Source organism: Staurois parvus, unplaced genomic scaffold, assembly GCF_062004578.1.
Source record: "Staurois parvus isolate SC_StPar_1 unplaced genomic scaffold, SC_StPar_1.0 ptg000157l, whole genome shotgun sequence".
Taxonomy (NCBI): domain Eukaryota; kingdom Metazoa; phylum Chordata; class Amphibia; order Anura; family Ranidae; genus Staurois; species Staurois parvus.
The window spans coordinates 3,299,876-3,326,418 of record NW_028317953.1 but is presented as its reverse complement, the minus strand read 5'-3'; the positions used below and the strand labels follow the sequence as shown (position 1 = coordinate 3,326,418).

At 40.0% G+C, this 26,543-nt stretch overlaps 1 protein-coding gene across 1 annotated transcript in view; it reads right to left on the bottom strand.

The window, feature by feature from the left end:
• Nucleotides 1–26,543, bottom strand: part of CDH2 (cadherin 2) — a 389,823-nt gene that overhangs the window by 218,402 nt on the left and 144,878 nt on the right. The window lies entirely within an intron of this gene.

Here is a 26,543-nt window from a genome sequence, read left to right as displayed (position 1 = left end):
ACAGAGGGATGACTTTTGGCTGTCCACCTTGTTGGACCCTCGCTACCGTTCAAAAATGGTGGCCTTTTTCACACCTGCTGAGAGGGAGGCCAAAATAACGTACTATAAAAAACACCTATGTAGTCAGCTGGTCTCTGCCTGTCTGCGCCAACGTCCATCCTCAGACACTGTGGGCCCTGTGCGCTCGTGTTCCGCTGCCATGGCAGCAGGGGAGGGGTGGGGTGGTAGGAGCAGTGGCAGCTCCACCAGCAGCGGCTGCCTCAGTCTGCAGTCGATGATGAGTAGCTTTCTTCACCAGCGCAGTGAGGAAACTACTAACCAGCCGCAGCAGCAGCAGCAGCATCAGGTGGACCTGGAGCAGGACCTCAAACAACAGGCTTAGGCCTACTTGGACAGCACCCTGCCAACCGAGGTAGACAATCCCCTTGACTACTGGGCAACGAAACTTGACCTTTGGCCCCAACTAGCTGAATTTGCCCTTGAAAGGCTGTCATGCCCGGCCAGTAGCGTGGCATCGGAGCGCGTGTTTAGTGCGGCAGGAGGTATTGCAACTCCGCGGAGGACACGACTGTCCACCCAAAGTGTGGAGAGACTCACGTTTGTGAAAATGAATCAGGCGTGGATTAGTCTGGATTTCAAACCACCAGTTCCTGACACAACTGACTAAATCCGCCATGAATCATGCCCCAAACATGTGCCACTTTCAGGTCTCCTCACACTGCTGGTGTGTTCCATTTTTTGTCATAGGGTGCTGGCAGATTACGGGCCTCCCATAGCTGCTGCCAGGCCCCTAATCTGCCATGGGCCCCTATACCGCCTCCTCATGCTGCTGCCAAGTCCAGAGTCTCTCATGGGTCCCTGTACGGCCTCCCATTGCTGCTGCCTCCATCGCCACACTCTGCCATGTGCCACTTTCAGGTCTCCTCACACTGCTGGTGTGTTCCATTTTTTGTCATAGGGTGCTGGCAGATTACGGGCCTCCCATAGCTGCTGCCAGGCCCCTAATCTGCCATGGGCCCCTATACCGCCTCCTCATGCTGCTGCCAGGTCCAGAGTCTCTCATGGGTCCCTGTACGGCCTCCCATTGCTGCTGTCTCCATCGCCACACTCTGCCATGTGCCACTTTCAGGTCTCCTCACACTGCTGGTGGGTTCCATTTTTTGTCATAGGGTGCTGGCAGATTACGGGCCTCCCATAGCTGCTGCCAGGCCCGTAATCTGCCATGGGCCCCCGTACCGACTCCTCATGCTGCTGCCAGGCCCGTAATCTGTCATGGGCCACTGTTGTCGCTTGTTGGCATATTCCGCTCGTTCAGATGCTCCTTCTCCTGCTACTCCTCTTCACGGATTCCGTCAGCAGTCTTTCTTGGAATCCGTTTCCAAGAGACAACAGTTTGCGAGCACGCACCCGACGGTGCAGAAGCTGAACGTCCTCCTGTCCAAGTTGCTGCTGCCAGGCTCGTAATCTGTCATGCGCCCCTGTACCGCCTCCTCATGCTGCTGCCAGGTCCAGAGTGTGTCATGGGCCCCCGTACCGACTCCTCATGCTGCTGCCAGGCCCGTAATCTGTCATGGGCCCCTGTACCGCCTCCCCATGCTGCTGCCAGGTCCAGAGTGTGTCATGGGTCCCTGTACGGCCTCCCATTGCTGCTGCCAGGCCCGTAATCTGCCATGGGCCCCTGTACCGACTCCTCATGCTGCTGCCAGGCCCGTAATCTGTCATGGGCCCCTGTACCGCCTCCTCATGCTGCTGCCAGGTCCAGAGTGTGTCATGGGTCCCTGTACGGCCTCCCATTGCTGCTGTCTCTATCGCCACACTCTGCCATGTGCCACTTTCAGGTCTCCTCACACTGCTGGTGGTTTCCATTTTTGTCATAGGGTGCTGTATGGCCTCCCATTGCTGCTGCCTCCACCGCCACACTGTGGCTCCACACTCTGGTTTTGGCCCCGTGACTGCCCAAATGAGTGAAGTGTGCGGTGATTCTAAGATCGACGGCACTCATCTGCATGTCATACTGACTGACAGTATTATTTCTCTTCCCCAGCAGACTCCAAGGGCATTTAAATTAAAGGTACAGTGTTCTGCACTAATATTAAGTCTCTCTGAAGCCTAGAAACACCCTTTTTTAAGTTAAATTCACAGCGAATTTATTCGACTCGAATCGAATATTGTCCACGAATTCGCCGAATCAGTCGAATCGAATTTTTCATTTCTTCGCTCATCTCTAATCATATTCATAACTCATCAGTATGATAATGTGTGCTAACAGGAAAATAAAATCCTACAAGACGTGTTGGCATTTTGCATTTATGCGTTACGATGACTGCCAAGACAGGTCTCCATTCTACAAATGAATTGAATGTGTAATAACTCTCCCACATAAACAAAGGCATTCATTTACAAATCATTAATAGCGCACAGTAAAAGCATATTGTCATTGGGTTAATACTGGCATAAAAATAAAACAATCCTTACAGCAGCTAAATCAACAACAATAATCGCCTCCGCATTCTACAAACTCTAACACCAAAATAAGATCTTGTTACAGGGCGAGCTTTCTTTTTACATTCTCCAGGAAAGAAAATGCTGTAAGACAATCTTGTCCAATAAAGTACACTTAAAGTGAGATACAGCAGCATGACGTCCCAGGAGTTTTAACAAAGCCGTGCCCATCCCCCATACTTTAATCATTAAACTGTGTCAAATCGATCAACGCTAGCCAGCTTGCATAATTTGAGCTTAGTTGCACCAGCGGGCAGAAAGGAACCTTTCTATAAAAAAAAAAAAAAAAAAAAAGGATGAAAAGCACATCCAAATTTCAAGCATCTCCTGAATCCCTTAGAAAAAAAAAATGAAATCAGCAAATGACAAAAGCACAAGACTTGCAATGTGCTGATAAAAACATTTTGTTAAGTTAATCACATTGGACTAGGCGTTGATGAGGAGGTTTTTCTCACCATTCCAGAACATGGCACTTACAAGTCAGTAGTCAGAAAGGTGAAACTACATATTACGCAAATTAGCAGGTTGCTTGCAATGTGCCTCTCATTGTGCGAGAGATTGCCTCACACTGCTTTGTGCAAGAGGCCTTAGAAGTGGGCAGACTTTCACATTCGGCAGGATACAATTTCTTTATATCAAAGTAGATTTTTTTTGGTGAGGTACAGCAGAATTAAATTACAGCCTTTGAAAAAAGTATTCTGTTTAATCATAAACCATTTATTTAATATTGAAATGCACGTTATCTGCTGCTATCCACAATAGAGCCGACACCTTTCTTACTTTGTAGACAAAACTTGGGGAACAGAACACATCTTATATAATGATTCACTTAAAAATTGTTTTAATGGAACAAAAGAATAATAGGTTGCTAAATGTAGCATATGCAATTACAGTTTGTGTTTTTAACTTCTTTTTTTTTTTTTTAAGCCAGCCATAGATGGTTCAAATACTCGACCAGTTCAGCAGGGACCTGCCGAGATCTGAACCATCTATGGGCAGACTGATTGTATCTGGGTACAGGGTTTTTTTACGCGATTATTGTCAGCAGCTATAGCCACTAACTATAATCACTGTATTGTCCCAGTTGGGATGGCTCTCCCCCGAACCCCTCCATGCCTCCATGCCAAGAGAACACAACAGCTCCATGGGAGGGATTCACCCATCAACACTGACTGTGTTGATGGGGGAATCGAGCAATATTCTTTCCTGCAACCCTTGGTTGCAGGAAAGAAAATCATATCATTTATAGCCCACTTTGCAGAATTAAGCCAGCCATACAGGGATTGAAATTCATCCTGTTCAGCAGGGACCAACCGAATTTCGATCTATGCATTGGCAGGCTGATTGTACACAAGTCAATCCATCGATCAACTTAGGTACAGCCATCCTGTTGGATTTCTTTTTACATGCAACTACTGTCAGCAGCTATAGCCCCTACAGTAATCACTCCTTGTGCCCCCCCCCCCCACAAACAGAATCCAGTAGCGTTACGAATGTTGATGGGGAAATTGAGCAATTTTCATTCCTTCCACCTGCGGAAAGAAAGAAAATCAAATCATCTATGGGCTGTCTAAGAGTACTTTCAGACAACTCTGTGAGTCTGAAATAAGTCATTTATAACCAAAGGCTAAGGCTGTCCATAGATGGTTATTTTTTTAACCAAAAAAAAGTAAAGTGGATGGAGGAATCCTCCCCGCTGTGCTATTGTATTCTGACAGAGGGACTCCTCCACTGTCAGAATGCACTCACCAGCAGCTGCAGGCAATGGGCTGCAAGCCGCTGATTGCAATACTTTTTCCAATGGTCGTAGATGGATTGAAGTTCACCCAGTCTATGGGTTCTTTCACATTGTGACACAAGCACAGGGTAAACAAGAGTCTTTGAAGGTGCACATAAAAAACAATTGTTTTTCATGTGCCCTGTACACACAAAGCATTTTTCCTACAGTATAGTGGATGGCACTGCATGCCAGCGCACCGCAACTTAAAGCATTACACTCTTGTGAGAAGACGTGAATAAAGTGTCACTTTCAAATAAAGTTAAAAAAAGGAAACAATGCATTGCACCACAGCCTAACCGCAGGCATAACTGACAGCTGCCCACTTGCTAAAATGGAGCATTTTGCATGTGGTTCATGTGAATGAACCCAAAATATATCAGAATCATTAGTTTATGTGCAGGTTCTCACTAACACAGCTTACATTCCTCAACTACATGTCATATCCTTTGCATGTACCCCTACAATGCAGTTGGGACATTAGTAGAGAGGCTCTGTGCTCACCTTGCTTGCTCATCTGGATTGCAGTGACCCAGCAGGATTTAAACAATGGCAGCATGACTCAACAGGCCATTTAATAAAAAACTGGCTTTTCTCCTAAACAAGTTACTCTATCATATAGAAATTGTAATACTATATTCAACTATGAACAGATATTTACATATTCTGAACAAGCAGTAAATTCACTTTAACACATGCATACATTCATATCTGTAGCTTAAAGTGTTACTAAACCCAGGAGCCTGCACTCTATCTGGTCTCCCACAGTTCACAGGACATGGAAGTGCAATTATTTTAGTAAATATAAACTGCTAAATACCTTTTATCATCAGTAGTTAGAGCAGTCTTGTGACTTCTATCAGTGTTCAGCAGAGCACATGTTAAAGTTTGTAGGAGTAGTTTTGTTTCTGCTCTAGGAGGATGCAAAACCCTTGACCTCTAAGTGGACAGTGCTGATTGGCCGTGTACTGATCACATGCACTCTCCCAAGAAAAAAAAAAAATATCTCTAGCAATACACATTAAACTGAGCATGTGCAGAATGGCATATCAGGAGATAAGACATGGACTTTTGAACAAGAGGAGGAGCAGAGAAGTCAGGATCAAATGGCCCTTTTACACAATGCAGTGGATTAACCCCTTAGGTTCCACAGTGAGTATAACAAGTATGCTTTACTGCATATACAGACTGATTTTACTGTTGTGGGTTTAGTAACACTTTAAGTTTTACAACATTGTGGAGAAATTATAATTCAAAGTTTAGCACAGAGTGACTGACATTACAACTTTTTTCCCCTTTCTATGTAAGCAGAATTTTGGCAGCCCTTATTGTAAACACTCACAGGTGCTTGTAACCTGTTAGAAACTGAAACTCAACTTTAGAGCAATTATTGTGATAATAAATTACTTTAGGGAAACTAGGGAGGCAGGGATCGCTTGTTTTAACGTTGGTTTTTACAAATGGGAAAAAGTTAGCGAATGAATGACTCCAAAAATCTGAACTGATCTTTTTGAAGTCATATCATATTGAACAAGCACAATATTTTTTTAATTCCTTGTTTATTTTTTATTACATTATTTCAACGATTAGGATAATTGATAGAGCAAGTATATTAACTATTGGAACTTAATTTATTGGCGATAACTTCAATAATATGATTTGTATGATGTAGCTGATGATTTGACTGGGCAGAACACAGACCAACTCTGCTGATATTCATTCTGTGTATGGGCTGCCCAAATATGGAATAATGTCAAGAATGATGTAATCAAACAATGACTTCATCACTGTGTATTTGAGGTTCTTGTACAACTGCTACCACTGTCTCTTTGTCCTTTTATGGGACTCCATAATAACAATAAGATTTGGTGATCAATGTGCATGGGACAATCTGCTGCAGACCTTGCTTCAGTCTGATAATAGTTGTGTCATTTTTATTACTCATTCATTTCTGTGTGTAAACTTGTGAATGTTAGTTTGAGCTACTGATCTCTGTAACAGGCTTTTTACAACACTGGACAAACTGACTAGCAATGCGAAAATGTGCCAAGAGTTCCACCTGCTGGCTGGATGGAATGCTACATAATGATCACATCGGAAATAGTTCATATTTACCTAAAAATGCATTTGTTTTTGTATTCTCTGACCATAGTAAGTAAAACAACATAAACTACAATATGTGCCCTTTAAACATAGTGCTAGTACAAGAACCACACTATTTAAAGATGTCAAAGATTCTATTCTAGAAAATCTGTTTAATTTAACACCTGTTGGCACCTGTAACATTTGCAATCTATTTAAACCATTTGAACTGCATACATGTTCTGGCATTTTCTTATGGCTCATTCTTAATAAAATCAGTCTGAAAGAATCTGAATTCAATATACATAAGCCAAATCAATACAAATCTCATTTAGATTTAACATGTTAATGTATTTTTACAGTAATTTTTAATCTTTTTAAATCTGCAGCTTTCAATAAAACTGTACCGGATTATCGCGTTATGAAGGCATTTGTTCAGGTATTTATTATAGGATGACAATGCTCTATGCCTGTCTCCCAGTTGTGCTCTTACATTGTCACCCAAACTTCTGATGGAGTCTACAAGTGGCCATTGCAACATATATTACACAGATAGTCTATTGTTGTCGCCATCAAGAAACCTGCCCTGTGAAATATCATGCAGTCATCATTGGAGTGTACAGTCTTTCCCTGTTGCTACCCACATAACGCAAATAACATGGGCTTTACTGCCCACATATCGCACATATGTGTCCATGGGTATCTGTGCTGAGGTTGTCAAAGACATCTTCCAGTCTCTAGTAATGACCAGGAGGCGGCGAGACTAGCTCCTGATCATGTGGCCACTGTGACAACCAGTCACGACATTCACATGATTGAGAAGACCTTTCTGCCCCCCGGGGTGTAATAGCTTAGTTAAATGGACACCGAGGCTGGGCAGCAAGAAGTTCAAGAGACTGCAGGAGATCAGCAGGTCTGAGATGCTGACAAATGCTACACACAGTGTTTTAGCAAACTAAATGTTATTTAGATATGTAGGTAGATCTACTTTAACATGGTTCTAAAGCCAAAATTTTACAGCTTTCTGTCCTCCCCCACCTCCCTAAATACTTACCTGAGTACTCAGTCGATCCAGAGCTGTGCACGGTTGCATCTCTTCTCTCCCCTCTCTTCCTCTTCAAACAGGGACTTGGCCAGCAGCAGGAGCCATTGGCTAATTCTGCTGTCAATCAAATGCCGTGAGAAGGAAGTGGGGAGCAAAGCCAAGCTACGCTTTGTATGTCTATAGAGCATGGCTCCATAGACTCACACAGCCCAGGAGCGAGCACGTACATGTGCCTCTATTGCAAGCAGCTTGGTATTGGGGCACGCTGAGAAGAAGAGGAACCAATATCACTGGCTTGGGACCCCAGATGGGGGTGTTTGAGGCCCTCAGCTCAGGTGAGCATAACATGCTTGTTATTTTAATTTTTTAAAAATTGCCTTAAGTAACACTTTAAGTCATTGCAGCTGGTCAGACAAACCTTTGAAAAATGTATGTAAAGTATGTTCTCTTATTTACTGTATGATTACTTTGGCTGACATTTTGACTTTTAGATTCTTGCATAATTATAACTGTACATTTTTTAAAATGGCATAAAGCCTTAGAAGAATAAACTTTCAGATGGTTTTATGCAATTTGTTTATTTTACTACCAACATGTTCGGGAAACATAGTTATTAGTGACATTTCCCAGTATGCCCTGCCTCCCCCAGCTTCTGATATTTGAAAACTGAAGCCATTAAAAGTGTAACCATGGACCACAACAATCAGATATAGTAAGCATATCTTTGTAGAGTTGAAGACTATTTCCAGGGTTGATTGCATACCCCATATACAAATATATATCCTTTTAAATAGAATTATTTACACAGTGATATACTGTTAGATCGGTATCAGTCAGGTGGTAGAATGTGATGTTACTATTGTCCCAGAGGAAGAAAACATAAAAATGAGTTCCTGTGCAATATACAGAGCAGTCTTTCACATTTCTGAGCTCTCTACTAATTGAATGTGTTTTATCTCCTGAACAAATCAAAATGTAAACTGCCCCTTCCATCCTTCTTAGGAGAGATAACTGTGTTTTATTTTCATTTACATTATTTCCAAAGCCAACAAAACACATGCATTGTCCTATGAATCACTTTCTCTGTCTCGCTGGAAAAATAAAACAATAAATTATTGCAGGAAAATGCAAAAAAAAGCTCTCTCATTGCTTAGTGGCTATTTTGAACCGTTGCCAGTACAAATCTGCAGCCCGGACCTAATAAACACGACACACTGGTCAACATGACTGCTGCCGCTGACAAGTTCATTATTATTCTTGCATTAGAGATTACAGGGTAGGAGGCAGCGGCTGAATTCCAAAATAAGGGGAGATTATTTGGCCATATATGGTAGTTTCTTATTCCATTCATGTGGCGAAATTAATTCCAAGCCTTTGTTTGTATGTCTGATTAGAGAAATGTGTGTCCTTCTTATGGCTGTGCCCTTGTTTTGATTTCTAGACTCTTTCTTGGATTAGTCGCTCTTGAATGTTATGATACCAAAGTTGTATTTTACAGTGTTCAAGTTCAAAGTAAGAACCAAGCTGTAGCTGCACTGATGGGGAAAAGCTAGACTCGGCTTTCACATTTTGTCTCAAATCAAATTAACCATATATAATGTAGTTATGAAAATGACTACTGCAACAACCAACTATTACCCTGCCGAGTAATCGACTGAACACAACTGTCTAATTCATTTAGGCTGTGCTGTGTGGCAATGCTATAAATTGCTCGCCTTTGAATATTATTTATGGTGAAATAGCAGGTTGATTTTTTTTCCTGAGGTACAATTCCATATTCCAAATCTGTTTCCTTTTGCTCTGTCGACTCAAGTAACACAATAAAGCATATTATTTGTGTACGTACTTACATACATGCATTGATTTAGGCATCTTGTGTTGCCTGCCCTTAGGCAGCACTATTACTGCTAAATGTTTAAGATGGCTGACACGTTCATTTTATCAATAAAAATACACCCTCAACCCCTCACAGAGGCTGAGAAGAAGACAATTTTCAGAGGACCTTTACTAGTCCTTGTCTTTGGGGCATAACCTGTTAAGAGCCTATACAAGTACTGACTATACTCTAAGGTCAGAACTTACATTTTGCTTGGCATGCCTGCCCATAGAACAGCACTGAAAGTGATACCAAACATACACTGTTTAATTTACATTGTCCTTTCTCTTTCTGTATTTGGATGATGGTATTGTAATTATGTTAATAAAAAAGAACAACTAAGTATCTTTCTTTCCCAGCCTGTCTTCAGGGAAACATAAGCAGGAGGAGCTTCTAGTCCTCTGCTGCTAGTCACATGCACAAAAAACAGCCTTTGGGATACAAAGTAGAATACATAATTCATATCAATAAACTGTTTTAAAACATTATACAAATATACGTTTGAGATCAAATCTTTATTATTTTTTGGCACTAACATGGTGTGGGAATATTTCTTCCTGTCACAGACTGTGTCATGCCCTTCCAGAGTGTGTCTTAGAATAATAGGGAGGAGAAGCCTCTATCAAGTAGGATGTAATATCCCACCGTCATTGTGTTTAGCTGGTTTAGTGGGCATGGAGGAGGATGGAGGGAGTGGGCTGGTATTTAACACTGTGTATACAACCATACGTGTGACTCTATAGCAAGGTAATTGAATTAAAATTCAAGGAGGTCCGGTCACTAAAATTTTCTTCTGGCCGACATCCGAATAGGGTGTGCCCATCAGTGTGCCCCCTTACATTAGGTGTCACTATCAGAGTGCAACTTTACATCATGTATTCCCATCACATCAGGTGTGCCCATCAGACTGCTCCTTTACATCAGTTGTCCACATCAGAGTGCCCTTTTACATCAGGTATCCCCATCACACTGCTACCTTACATCAGGTATTCCCATCAGAGTGCCTCCTTACACTCAAAATACCATTTTCTATCATATTTCCTCATCAGAGTGCCCCTTTCCACAGTATGTGCCCATTTGTGCCCCCTTAACATAAATGGGCCCGTTAGAGGGCTCCCTTAATATAAAATGTGCTCATCAGAGTGCCCCTTAACATAAAATGTGCCTGTCAGAGTGCCCCTTAACATAAAATGTGCCTGTCAGAGTGCCCCTTAACATAAAATAAGGGGCACTCTGATGGGCACATTTATATTAAGGGGCACTCTGATGGATACATTTTATGTTAAGGGGCACGCTGATGGGCACATTCTATGTTGTGCCCATCAGAGTGCACCTTAACATAAAATAAAATGTGCCCATCAGAGTGCCCCTTAACATAAAATAAGGGGTGTGCTGATGGGCACATGTTATGTTAAGGGGCACTCTGATGGGTACATTCTATGTTGTGCCCATCAGAGTGCCCCCTAACATTCAATGTGCCCATCAGAGTGCCCCTGTAAGACTGCACCCTACCTTGAGGGCAGGCAGGAGCTGTGCTGGGATCCTTGCTGGATGCTTGTGTACAGGCAGGAAGCGGGAGCCAGAGAGACTGTGAACTGAGAGGGGAGGGGCGCACACATGATGTTATGTTGCCGTGACGACCGCCCTGTTGAGTGGCGGATCTGTCATTGCGGGCTGGCGGTCTGGGTGGCAGCACTGCTGGGGCCGTTCACGGACCGTGGTCCACCATTTAGTGACCGCTGCTCTATAGTCACATGGGCTGCTCAGATGTGATAGGCAGGATATACTCAGCAAAGAAACTCACTGAAAACTGAGCATGTGCACCAGCTGCCAACTCTGCATAATCCCCAACAGTATAAGAGACATGGAACAGGAGGAGGAGATAGAGAACAGCAGGATCAATCAGGTTTTTTGCAAAATAATAAAAAAAAATGCATTGTGACTGAGTACGAACAGCATGTAATACAGCATTTATTTATAGTTTTTCATCATGTGGGTTTAAGGACACCTTAAGCCTGACAACAGGGCACTCAGATCTGAGCACCGCATTGTGCAAGAGAAGGTAAAATGTAAACATGTACCCCATACCCAGAGAAGCCAGAATTCCCCTGAGGTTTCAGTATGGATCTGACAGCAGACAGAAGAGGGAAAGGTATGTAAGTGTATTGCAGGGTTCCCTCTATACTGCGTGGAAGGGGAGTTGTACTCTTTTTCTACAGGCTGTCTTCAGTTCCACACATGCAGATTAATGCCTAAACATTTCATAAGCTGTAAAGTGCTGTTTTCCCTCCTAGTGGACCTTATTTGAAGGCAAAATCCGAGCTAATAAAAGTTTTAGAAGTTGCAGTCGAGACAGAGGACCGAACATTAAATACCTTTATGCTTCATATCCAGCAATTAGTTTGGTAAAAATGTTCTGCAATGAGTAAGTCATCTTCTGAATGTATTAACTGCTCATATCAACATTCAGATCTGTGTAATAAAAGTTTACACCTCCACAGACACTGGCTACAGGACCTGAAGAGGAAACGCTTGGCCTGGTGACACTGAAATAAGTGAAATTCACTCCTAAACTGCACTGCCACAAATATGCATATCTTCCAGCATCTACCCGTCCAATCCAGAATACAATTTAAACAGAAATTCCAGGCAAAAAGTGGAACCAATCACTAAGCTATGAATCCTAATGGGCAAACACAGCGACTGTACCTAATTCTGAAACTTCACTCAGTTTGCCCTGATACGAGTTGTGTTATTCTTTCCATCTAAAATCTAATGGGTATCACTGTTGTAGTGTATCTACAAAACCTGCACTTTACTGCTGCCTGCATCCTGGTTTCCCAATCACATTCACATTTCCAAGGCAGATCTAGTTCAGATTTTTTGGCTTTGAAAAATGTTTTAACTTTGATATTTACTGCAGCTTTCTGCCTGCACCTCTGTAAAGGCTTTCTGTTTAAAAGCTGTAGGAAAAGTCAATGAATTGTGAGATCACTCACCAGTGCCTTTCACAGTTTATTGAGAACTACATTAGCACACAGGATTTGTGTTCCATTAATTCACAAATTCCGCCCACACAGTCCTGCTGTTTTAAATTGTGACAGCGGGTGCAGGGAGAAGAACCCCTGTCCGCTGTCACGAGGTGGGGGGATTGGTAGGTGCAAGGACTGGTGCATAGTAACATGTTACATGTGTTACCCTAAATACAGGTGTGACATGTAACATGTTACTAAAGGTGAACTTAAGCATTAAGAGGTTGTTTAATTTTTATATTAACACCTATCGAAGCTCCTAAAGCTGTTAAAAAACGTATATTTAGAAACCAAAGCAGCTTTCCTTTAAAATCTATTGAAAAGCTTTTTATTTAGGTCATAGTTCATTTTTAATACATGGAATCATAGGGTTCCAGAATATTTGCCATGTGCCAAAAACGTATCAAATGAATAAAACTACCTAATGCACAAAGTTATCTTCGGTACGAAGAACAAGACTGAATTTGCTAAAGCACAAATGACTAGCACCGACTGCTTAAAATGAAATCAAATTCTGATAGGATAAAATCCCAATGTTGCTTCAGAGAATTCCTTTGTCTGTGATATACAAGACAGGTTATACTTTACTTTTACTGAGCCGTGTGTTTTACTTTCATAGCTCATATTTGAAAATTTCAATTTGTAGGTCAGTAGACCTTTAACTTGTATTATACTGAATGGATGAATAGAACAGGTGCCTAGGGACACAGCTATGTATAAGCTCAATTTCTTAAAGGACCATCTCTGTTGCAGTAGGTGAGTACAATGGATGGGTATACTAGCTCATTATGTGTTGCCAAGCAGAGTATTCCTTATAGCGACCCCAGTTTGAACTGAAGTAAAAAAAAAAAAATACACATACTCCTTGCTGGCATTTCAAAGGGTTCATGAATTATTACTTTTCCACTGAGACTATAGGCTATATTCAGCAGAGGGATCATTTAACTCTCTTTTTTGCATTGGTTCAAGCAAAGCAATATACCAAGGGCAGAACTTGTATATTTAGCACAAGCACTCATCGTAAAGTCACACCAGTATATTTATTTAGAATGTGTATCACTCATATGATCAAAACATTAACCCTGGGTTCACACTGATGTGGTGCGGAATTCTCACCAGTTTCTGTGTGATTTCCACACCGCATCATAATCGCACCCCATTTACACAAACCACTGTGGGTGTGTATTTTAAGTTAACGACACCCTGAAATCAGTTTGCAAAACGCAGTGTGATGTGCAGAAACAGATCACATGTGTGTGAACACCCATGCAATCCGTTTCTGATGCAGACAAAAAAAGAGTCCTGCACTTTTTTGGTGCAGATGCGGTGCGATTTGAGCCATACAAAATGTATGGTTCAAACTGCACCGCACACAAATTGTATGTGATTTGCACAGGAATGCGGTGCGATTCCTGTGCAAATAACATGCGATGTGCTGCATCAGTGTGAACCCAGGCTCAAAGCAGTTCATATGCTACACAGCAAAAGAATGACTTTGTTATACCAACAACCTTAAAGTGGTTGTAAAGGCTCAAGGTTTTTAGAATGCATGAAGGTAAAAAAACCTTCTGTGTGCGCAGCCCCCCCAATACCTACCTGAGCCTCATCCAGACTCAATGATGTACACGAGAGCCTCAGCTGTCCCGAGTCTCTCCCTCCTCATAGCCAGTGAGACAATAAGGAGGGTGGGGGCGGGGCCAGGCCACGTCTGTGTGCGAATGGACACACAGAGCAGTGGCTCAGGAGAAAGCCTACTTGGGTACCCCCAAAGCAAGCTGTTTTTTATGGGGGCACTTGGCAGAAGGGAGTCCAGGAGAATCGGCTGGGGACCAGAGAAGAGCAGGATCGGGGCTACTCTGTGCAAAACCATTGCACAGAGCAAGTAAGTATGACATGCTTGTTATTTTAAAAAAAAATCTGCCTTTACAATCACTTTAATCTGTAACAAAGTAGAAACATTTACCTTTTTAAGTAGACCTGAACTCAAAAAGTGAAGGTTTGTTATGTTACTGGGAGCATCTAGAAATAGTATTTGTTCCTACATTGTACACTAGAAGGCTACCTTTTCTCTTCAATTCCTCATGAACCAAAACAGTGCATGCTCTGGTATGTGAGGTTGCCTAGGTGCTTTTGTACATACAGCTTCATAGCTATATATCTGCTGTGCAAGGTCTAAGGCAGCCCAGAAATGAGTCAGTTTTCTTTGTTCAACCAGCAGATTGAATGAATAAAAAACTGGCTCAATTCCCCCATCCACCCATTTAAGGTGGATGCAGGAATCCTCCCCATTGATACATTGTTTTCTGACAGTGGGGTGACTTCACCCCCCCCCTTCCCGTATTCACTGATCAGCGCAATGATATAGCCCACATATGCTTCTTTATTGGTTATATGGCGTAGCATGTCAATATAAAATTGTAGCTGACATAACTACATTTGTGTCATCTGTCAAACTAATAAATAAGGAATTCATTACAGCATCCTTTTGAGTAAGCGCAGGGCCTACAAGTTGTGTCTAATCACAGCAACCACATACGGTAATTATTTAATCGTTCCAATAATGCTAGTGAAATGATTTTCCTGATTTAAGAATTTACCGATTATATTATTTATTCCTTTACTTTGTTTTTGTAAGTTTTACCTTTATCACTGAGGTGTAAAAAAGAGTGCATGAAAGAAAAACATTTTGTGATAAAGTTCTTCAAATGTAAAGAAGATCATCAAAATGATCTTATCGATTTCAGCTTTACTGGGCAAAAAGTACATCTATGGAAACCATGTATCATATGCAAATGCAAGTATGATGATCTATTTCTGAAGAAGACACCATTTGGGCTGGATTTCCCCAGTAGGATGCTATTATTTAATGGAAATTATTCTGAAAAGTGTCCACACTTATGAACCGGTGCAGACATCTCCTGGCCAGCATATCTTGAAAGCAGTCTGAAGCCTGCCATAAATTGCTTGACTGCAGAGGGACAAGGGGGGGGGGGGTTGGGGATTTGGGGCACATGGGAGGTAAGGGAGCCGTCCCTGCCAAGAGACCACACTGATTATTGCTACTGGCTATAGCTGCTAGAAATAATCACATGAAAAACCTGACAGGTTGGTTGTACAGCAATTGAATTGGGCACAATCAGATTGCCCATAGATCGTTTGAATCTCGGCCGGTCCCTGCTGAACCAGCCAAGATTCGAACCATCTATGGCCAGCCTAACTTTTATTTTCTAGTCTCTCACTGTTATTCTCCTAAGAACACCTGGGAGTGCCTGCACAGAACATAAAGATGCAGGCATATCCAGTACAAGTATGTTTATACATTGATTGTCCTACAGAGTGCTCACTGGGTAAGTGAGTTTCTTTACCACTATGGGACCCATTAGAACAGTAAAGCATAATGTAAGCTCCAGACAGCTTTACTATATATGAAAATGTTTGTTCATAAAGAGGCATGTGCCTCAACAAAGGGGAAGGGCAGAGGCATTCTTACTTAGGCATGCGTACACACACACTTTGCAAAGAAAAATTCTATGGAAAATAAAGCCAAAAGGGTAGCAAATGATTCCCATTTCCACAAATTTACCAGTAGCTAGAAGCATGTGTTATGGCCTTCATATATTCCCCAATGTGGACCAAGAATTGCCTAATTGACAAGAGGAATTCAAAATCAGCTACATTCTTAACAGTTTTTTGGTATATTAAGCCTAAAACTGATCATAAATCAAATCTTTTGTAAAGAAATATTTGTAAAGAAAATTCTGCTTTTATTCAACAATTCCCCAATATACTACCCTGACTACAGTACAGCAACAGAAAATGTCTTAATTTGTAAAGAAAAAAAATATTGGCAAAGTTTTCCTTTGATTTCAGCTTGTGACGGTAAATATAGTTTACTGCATGTTGGTTTGACCAATTCTTTATTCCAACCATTTCAAAATACGGACAAATACTGCTGACACGCATTAATGTTTGAACAGATTTAGCAGGTCGAAAAAAGGGAAAACAATTATTTCCTTTGGCGCATAGGATACAAGATTACCAAGTTGACACTGTAAAGAAAAGTTGGCTAGCTCACTTATGTACATTAACCAGATCACGTCCCAAGACCCCACACTGTTTTTAATGTGCACACTGAAATAAGGGGTCTATTTGAAGCAATAGCTCTGAAATAACTGCGCTTTCGTAACCTTGTATTTTTTGAAACATAACATGCCAGCCAATTCTTTTCGCATTCTAATTTTCAAAATTGGTTTCAACATTAAGCTGATATCATTAGTATAAACACTGCTAATGTGTTTATCTTTTTTTATTTACTTGTGAAGGTCAAATGATTACTGCTGGGTTAAATCAACAATAATTATCCATTCAAACTCTAATCAGTCTAACATTCTTGTGCCTTACAAAGCCATCTCTAGAGAGTTTTCACATAAAACCTGGTAAAATGACTCACATTACCTGCGCTGTGCCTATATAATTGCATATATATAAATATATATGGCAGAATACTCTAACACTATCAATAAATTATCCTATTTTGGCATGGGACAGACTAACAATGTGAACCTGAAATCTACAACCAAAACTAGAGTGAACCCACAGTTATTTAAGTACACAGTTATTTAATGAACATTAATGTAATAACTGCTACAATAGGGGTCCAACATATTGACTGTGGGACCATATTTATATCTTGCTGCTTTCTGCAGAGATATAATGTAAGCCAGTTTAAAATCATTCAAGAGAATCTGACCTGATATTTAGGAGTATGGGTTAGAATCCATGGTGTCACTAGTTTCTACCCCAAAGATGAAGATGAAGGTTTCTCTTGAAAAATAGGAATAGGTGAAGAATATAGGAAATAGGCAAACATACCATCCCAGTGATGTGTTTTAATAAGCCTTAAAAAACTGACTTATAATTTTTTTCTTTGCCCAACAAAGCCCTTTTTTAAAACCCACACTTGCATAACTGCTCTAGCAGAAGTCCAATTCATGAAGGAGAGCACATATGGGCATGAAAAAAGACACCAGGCACAATCATATGACTACGTTTTCATGCTAATGTCCAACTGAAATTTCATTTAGAGTAACAAGTCCTCCTGCATACTGTATACAGTATATATCATGATGTTGACTTTACTATGTGAGTAACTGAACTATAGGCAAACTAGATATTTTATTGATCATGTAACAGGGAATCCCAGCTAAAATACACAATCACTGAAAGTATTTCTTGAGCCGGTCATAGATACAGTTTAAATCTTGGCTGGTTTAGCAGGGACCAGCAATGATTCAAACCATGTATGGGTAGCCTTGGGTACAACCAGACTATTTGATTTTACATGCAATTGTTACTAGTGGCTAATATAGCCTCTAGCAGTAATCACTGGGTTCTCCCAATGATTACGTAGAAATATGTAGAAAGCATATAACAACCCATTCTGATTTTCATTACTGACCTAAATTTAATTAGGCAACATAGATTGTGACTAGACAATAAACAACTGAGCTAACTTGCTAGGTCTTTTTTCTCTTCACTTCCAAGCATCATAACATATTGGGTCTGTGACCTCCATCTGTTCAAGTAGTCTTGTATCTTCAAAGCGTTTGTACAATTTTAGATTCATGTATACATGTAAAACTAGATGCTTATAACACGGGTATGGATAACATGACCTTTGCTTGGAGATACTATATTAAATATTGCTACTTCTTTTGTAACATAACAGTTGTTAACATTTCCAGCAGAAAAAATAACATCCTCCAAATTCACAGTAACTCCAGCTACAAGCCTTAAAGGTCATTCTATCTTCAGTTGTGCAGTGATATAAAGAGGACACTTTTTCATGTCTGCATAAATACAGTTTCATTTTCAACTTGAAAACTCCATGGAATTTATGACAGAATGCTGATGGGAAAAGGAGTGAGTCCAGCTAGGACCCCAAGAGCAAATCTTTGACACGTTCACTTTCCACATCCTTTCCCATCAAAAATGTTTACATTCCCATTTCCCGATCCTTAAGATTGTAAGCTCCCATGATTAAAATAAAAGCCTGATTTTTGTCAGTATATGCACTGGTTGAAATCTTATAAAACTTTTGTACATAATACATTTTAAAAAATGTAATTAAATTTGTTTACTGATACAGAAGTGCCAAAATGGAAGTGCCTTTGTAAGAGTAAATAGTTGTGTTACATGTCAGCACTAAGAACTGATAATAATATTACAATAATATGCCAAGAGATTCAGTGAGCACTGCAGGTTATTTTTGTGACTCACAGATTATTTTCTTTCACGCTGACTTCTGCTTTTGGGATGTTTAACAATTCCATGTGACACGGAAAAGAGAAATGTAAGTTAACAGTTCACATTTAGCAATACGTGTTGTGTGCAATGTTGCAAAGTGTTTAACTCTTCAGAAACAACTTATAAACATTTGTGACATCACTACAAACTTTGAATGAATTATATGGATTACAAAAAAGATTGCTGGTTCTAGTAAAAAATGCAACATCAAAATTAATTAATGGAAATGCTGTATTAGGTTATTTTTTTTATAATGATGTAATTGTAAAACAAATGTCCATAAAATCTCCCATAAATTCCTGGGTGAAATTTCTGGAATTTGACCCCAGTCAACAATCTTGGGACAATACCATCTGACAGTCAAATGGTTAAACATACAGTCAGGACGGGTTACAAATTTTGCTGCTGGCTCCCAACGGTGGTAAACTATGCCCAGCTTTAGGCAGCAAGATGGTGGTGAGCTGCAGAAATCTGTATCTAAGGTTTGTGTTTGTATTTAAATATGCCCAAGTCCAGAAATAGTATTTTTTTATCCAGGAATAGAGTGGAGAAGGCATAGAAATTCTATCTGGTCAATATTATTGTCTGTATCTTCATTTGAGAGATTTCCCACTTCCCTATAGAAAAAAAATTACTGATACGGTGTTACTGAAAAAAAGTCACAAAGGTTATAAGTATGTTATAAAAGTAATGCTGTTGCCATAATTTTCCCCATGGATAAGCTTACAAGCATCACTTCCTGTCCTCTGCCCTCCTGTCTCTAAAACCAGCCATAGATGAGTCAAAAATCAACGTTCTGTCAATCAAAAAAATGAAAATAGCTCATAAGATTGTGCCATCATTTGTTTAGTTCTTCTAAAACAGCATGTTGGATCTGGCACTTTCGATTACGGCATGAAAGTCGTGTGTCACAGCTGCCACACTAAAGATGTGGGAAAAAAATGATTCAACAACAAATTTCGTTCAGGTTTTCAACTCATCTATGTGTGGCTTAAGACAAGAAGGGAGACGTAATCTCCTCAATGGGCACACAGACCGTATTAAAAACCTAACAGAGGTTCCAACCTGTCTTTTAAAAAAAAAAACAAACACAAACTTTTGGCAGGAGTTTTTACTTAGATGCCAAAATCCAGTAGGTCTGGATCATATTTTCACTTATTATACATATATTACATATTTTCATAAACATTTTAAAAATAAGAGTACAAGTCTGCCATGATTTTAACAATACAGTATCCGGAATTATTTCAGAATATGTATGTAACAAAAAAGTATCAAGGGGAGGCAAAATGTTTGATTAATATGCCTGTACAGTAAGGTTTTTTTTAGATCTTATGTGTTCCTCACTGTACACTGACCAATGTGTCTCCATTTCATATTAACACAGTCTAGAGGTAAATGTTCTCACTTCTCACCTTCAAAATTCTCAAAATGTAATAACCTGTAACTCCCATACCATACAGGACACAAATATAAAACCTTCTTCAAGAGCCTAGTTGTGTAGATAGAAGGTATTAGACAGTAAATGTGCTAGCTTTAAGATAAAATATGGAGGGGCAGTGGTGTTCAATCAAATTGGGTCTGAGAGGTTCCATCTATGTGGAAGGGGGTATGGCCTGTGGTTTCTACCCAACCCCAGGTGCAGGAGAAATTGTATTTCTTTAAGTTTTATCCCTTTTATTTTCAGTATTGTTTGCATATGTATAGTATGTCTCAGCAAGAAAAGCATGTAACATGTGGGTGATGGCAGCATGGACATTGTGTGCATGTTGATTATGGCATCTATCTGTGTCCAGATTGTTGAACTTTTGGCTTCTTGTGGTAATAGGGCAGCTTGCTAGTCAAGACACACCAGATGACCATATTGTTTGCATTGTTCAGTCTACCCATCCCTGCACCTACTGGACCCCAACCTGTGACAGTGTAATTATTCTTTAATGTATATAAGAAAATCTAGAATGATTTCTGAGTAAGGTCATCAACACGCTGGTGCACATAACATGGTCATTACTGTAGGTTTTCAAAGGAAGAAATGTTCTGAATACACTAAATCCACAATCTCTGACAACACGATTTCGATTGAATGCATTATATGCTTTGAGATGCCATTTTCTGGTAGTAACTCCTAACACAAAACTACAAAACTATCTGTTCTGTATTCCAGGAACTAGAGTTCCATTATCAATCTTAATACATTAGTAGACAATCAGTGCCAGCATGTAAAGATCAATTTCAATGCATAAGAGGTATTTATTGTGGGAGTATTATTGCCTCTGGTATGTGTCAGTAAGATGTTGACTTTTTTTCCCACCAGGAGAGACTGTTTCCAGTGGTGTTATACTGAATTCAAAGTGTACCCGTTGCATATACCATTGTAGTCTGTGAACTGAGCAACCTCTCAGTATAATAGTTTACCAAATTAAAATACATTTTTTAATGCTTATTAATGTAAATCTTTTGTTAATACCAATGAAGCTTGCACATATAGATATCTACCTATGTAGGGTACATTAGATTTATTGCCAAAATATCTATAAGCAAGGCTATTTAATAATTAAATTACCAATAGTTATGCACAACAGCTCAGATACCAATTATATATATTATTTACAGAGCAGTTGTGGAGCAAGTTATAGCAAGGGCATCACGTTATTATAATATAATTGACATTATTATTATTATTATACAAAATGTATATAGTGTCAACAGTTTGCGTAGCGCTTTACAAAATAAAAGGAGACAGTACAGCTTCAATACAATCAAAACAAGAGAATTTAGAAGGCCCTACTCATAAGAGCTTACAATCTAAAAGGGTGGGGCAAGTGGTACAAAAGGTTATAACTGTGGGGATGAGCTGATGGAAGTGATAAATGTCTAACATTTGTTTAAGTGGTTATCTGAGAACAGTTTGGTTAGCTCATCAGTAGTAGCTGGGTCAAATAAGGAAAGTATTGACTGAGCTGTTGGACAGGGTATGTTAAATTGGCAAGATATCTGTATAGTGGATGTTTCATCATGTGTTGCATCAATCTTGTCTTTGAAGTGATTGACAATCTCTTGGGCAGTGAGTGTGTTAGTGGGTAAAGGAGGTGGAGGACAAAGCAGAGAGTTAAAGGTAGCAAAGAGCCCATGAGAACTGGATGACAAGGTATTAATAAGAGGCAAGGTAGGTTTGTTTGGCAGCATGGAGGGTGGAATGTTTTTTGGGGGGGACTTTGAAGGCAGAATAAAATCATCTTAGACCAAGCATACAGCAGTATACTTTCTGAGTAGGTTAGCTGAATTGTAGGTGGAAAGAGAGCTTACATAGCTAACTACTGTATGAGCTCCTTATCTCCATCACTGTACCTTGGCCCTACCATACTTTGCTTGACTACTTGCCAACCTCTGAATTTGCCTCACCTATCTGCTCCGTAAATGTTCTTATGGATGATGTACAGCGCTGAGCAAACTTTTGGTGCTATATAAATACTGTATAATATTAATAATGGATGATCACTTAATAGGCTGCACACCTTTAAACAGATCTCATGCACTGTGTCTCTGTCCCATTCAGGCACATTCACGGCATATCACAGATGCAACCAGAAGGGCTGGCACTATAATCCATTCTTGCTTCATTTAGTCTTTATTTTTCCATAAAATACATCATCATAAATCATAGTAGGTGAGCAGTGAACATTGCAACCCCTGTTTAAACCATATTGGTTAAGTTTCAAACCACATCTGCCTTTTTTCAAGTTATTGATGAACAACTTACACAAACATATATATATTACGGCAGCAGTGTTGGAAAGAGCTTCGCTCTCCACAGGGAGAAACTTTCCCAAAGGATCAATCAGAGTTTGAAGAAGGTAGAAAGTGTAAGAACCTGTTAGTGTGGGTGGATTCACTTTAGCTGGACCAGAATGGTAACTTGAAATGTTTTTCTCAGCTCTTAGATAAGACTGGTTATATAATTTACCTCCATTTTAGATGTATAAAAGTATTGTACTATGTTATCTCTAAACTCTCTATAGACATGAAATGGCATTTAGAAATCTGGCCAACACAAAATCTTTCTTTAGAACACTTATAGACATAAACATGCATGCTTATACTGGCTGAGCATACTGAGTAGGTACCACTGACACTAATCTTATCAGGAAAATGAGTGACCTGTTCTTCCCAGAAGTCACGTGGGTATGTCAACAGAGGTCACATACTGCCCAGACACAGTTCTTGCTTGAGCACCGTCATATGTCTGCTAGCAGCATAAGATACAAAAAGAGTAGCAATGCACATTGTTTCTGTGTAATCAAGGACACTATTTTATCTCCATCCTTTCTATCAGAAAACCTTTTGACTGGTGACTGGTGAGTCATTACTTGTAATGAATAGATAGAATTGGGTGCTTGCTGATGAGTAAGGGAAATCTTTGATGAATAAAATCTAACTTTTTGCCATGAAAAGAGGCTTTCGCGCTTTCACTACATTTTCTGGTGGCTATCTGCAATTCAAAAGGTTTACCTCTTCTAAATTGCCATTATTATTAAATCAAACAATGATTCGAAATGAGTAATGGAAAGGAAGAAGGGGATTCTTAAAATGTGATTATGCTTAAAACTGAAATTCTAGAGTTGTAAACAGCAATGGGAGATCTTACAGATTAAATGTATTAATTATTGTTGACAGTTCTATAAAATATATTAAAGAATGTAACTCATATTTTGATGAGAATTAATAAAAATCCAAAGAAAATGAAAAGTGGAAGTTGTGCAAAAAGCTAATCCATTTACTTGATTTGTCTATGCTGTTAGAAAATAGCACCGAATGTAATCTTATTAGTGGCTCCTTCTGTGTCCCTCAGATGAAACATATGATATATATTAAATATATCCTTGTCCGGAAACATAGTCTTAAACAGAATAATATATAAGCGCAATCTGCTGTGCAGCTCAAGAGTTTTGTGAAATAAAACACTATTTAAAAGGTATCCTGCAGATCAACTGTTTCCATAGAGCAGCCAGTACAACGATGTCATGTAGCTGCAATAAGTATTCAGTTTTATGTCCATTGTATTTAAATTGATTCCAGACTTTCCAAAAACATCCTAATCCCTGATCGATTTTATAAGTATCCTATTTTTTAAAATATTTTTTTCAGGCACCAGCTGTGGTATTTATTTTACCAATATCAGTTTTTTGAAGAAAAAAAAATATATTTCTGTTCGCTGAGAATTTTCAGTGGCAGAAGCAGGAGATGGTTGGCAATTAACACCTTCACTAGAGAGTGGCTTTTCCGTTAAAAAAGATGATTTCTCCCCCCCCCCCCCAGGGAAATAAAAATAGCACCTTTCGTTCACTTCCCAGTGTATTCCATAAAAAAAATTGTCTTCAAAGAAACTTTCTTTCCCAGTAGAACATCTGCCCAGAAATTGACAATTAGTATAAAAACAGAATGGACTAGCGCAGCTTGATGTACTAACCATTGTAGTTATTTTTGCCACCTGGAAGGCCATTTAAGAAAGAACTTTATTTTCAGTGAAAAGGATAAAGTAGATATCTTACTGGCAGCCTAACATCTAGGTGACTTTCCTTGGCAATGGAGTCTTCTGACAAGAGAACTTGCCTACATTCTCACCGATACAGAGAGAGTAAACAGAGACTCATCACGCCTGTAAATATTAACTCCATTCTGGATGTTTATTTGTTCACAGCATATGTCCTCATTAACTGTATCCACTAATTGCAATATAAGCCACTGGAAATTTTCAGCCTCTGCTGAAGGACAAACTGTGCAAGTGCCCAACTTAACAGGTCCAGCTGTCGAGGCAAGGAACAGATGAAATGCAATTACACACTCTTGGTGCTTTGCCAACCTTGACGCATCCTAGATAGACTGGTGGTTTATTTATTTATTTGAGAGCACAGCTGCTTTGGGACATACCCAAAGCTCATTAATTGGAGCAGTATGGCCAGACATGGGTTATCAAAATTAAACTTGCCCTGTGCATTGTAATGGATCCAGCTGCAAAGCAAATTACAACTTGTAGCTTGACCTCTAAGACAGTGTAAGCTATGGTCATTACCACCATGTAAAGCCACAGTCAATCTATGCACAATAAACCTGTGGAAGCAATCTTTAACAAAGCAAAAAAGGAGTCACGTGGTTTGTTTTATTCCAGGAAAATAGCAATGTTTTCACTGTGAAGCCAAAATCCCCTTAAATTTATTTTTACAGGTACTTATATAGTGCCGTCAACTTACGCATCTATATATATATATATATATATATATATATATATATATATATATACATACAATCTAAGGTCCCTAACTAAGGCTACGTTCACACTAGCTTTGTCAGCAGGCATCAGACAGGCGTTTGGGAAGCGTTTTTAACACTTCTCAAACGCCTATGAAAATTCTGCAGAACACAGTGCTGTTCACACTGAAGCGTTAGCATTGCGTCGCGGTAAAACTGGCGCCTCATGTTGAGTCAGGAGGAGCTGAAGGCTCCCATTCAAGTCTATGGCGCCGCTCCTCAAACGCCTAGCCGGCGTTTGCGGTGCAGTTGTGAGGTGGTTGCGAGGCGTTTGCGAAGCGCTAATACCATTTAACTTCATTATAGGCATTTGTGGTGCAGTTTTGACGCTTGGCAAACGCCTATCAAACGCCTCAACACCGCACATAGGGTGTTTGGGTAGCGTTCGAGGAGCATTACAAATGCTTCCCAAATGCCTGTCAATGCTATAGGAGAATTTGGCAAGAGTTAGAAATAAAGTGTGAACGAGCCCTTACATTCATACATTTACATACAGGTGACAATTTATAGGTGTCAATTAACCTACCAGAATGTATTTGGAGTGTGGGAGGCAGAGTACTGGGAGAAAACCAATGCAGCCACAGGGAAAACATGCGAACTGCAGGCAGGTGGTGCCATCACTGGGACTCAAACTGACAACCGTAGTGCTGCCAGATGGAAGTGCTAACCATTTAGCCACTGTGCTCCCCTAAATGTCTCCTTCCGTTTAGTTTTTACATATAAACAACTCATACAACATGTAACACCGGATCACAAAAGACAACACAAATTAATTCATTTTGCAGCATTCTTTTAATTTATACACATAGACAAGATGTTCTAAGGTCTATAACTGTTGCAGACAAGTAGAGTGTTATGTGGCCCCATAGCAGTCTTTCAGTAGGTCTATCTGAACACCTACTGCATTAAAACCTTCTCTTAAGCATGAAACTAATGGTGGCATAAACTAATTTATATGTAATGGAAGGATTTATTGTATAGTGCTGTTGTTATATTTGACAAAACTGGAGACCCTGCTCATTCAAAGAACTTCAGATTAAAGCAAACTAAGAACATAGTTTTAAATATTTTTTTTATATTTTATGAGTCTTTAAACAGTTTACACAAACAATTTTGTTTCAGTTGCCAAGATCGGGGTTAATAACTGTTAATATGCAAATGAGCTAATATATACATGGTTGCCAACTCCTACCTTTAACCGCTAACATTTAGGAATTACAAAGGTTTTTGAATGGCGCTAAGAAAAGCATTGACTTATTAAAAAAAACTACTGAATTTGTATAGCAGAGATCTTGGTAATTAAAGGGATGACACAGTTAGTTAGTACTAATCAAGGAACAGATCAACGTGGCAGCAGGGGCAGACTGACCATTTGAGCACTCGGGCACTGCCCGAGGGCCCGGGGTCAGTAGGGGGCCCCATGAGATGCCCCTGGTACCTTTCATTGTCTTTTTCATATGCTTTTTTGGGTGTGGGCAAGGACACAGGGGCCCCATGATCCCTTATTGCCCGGGGGCCCCATGAGTTGTCAGTCTGCCCCTGCGTGGCAGTGTTAAAGTGGTGCACATTTTTCCTTTCACAATAGACACAACACAAGCTCAGTTATATGCTCTTTTT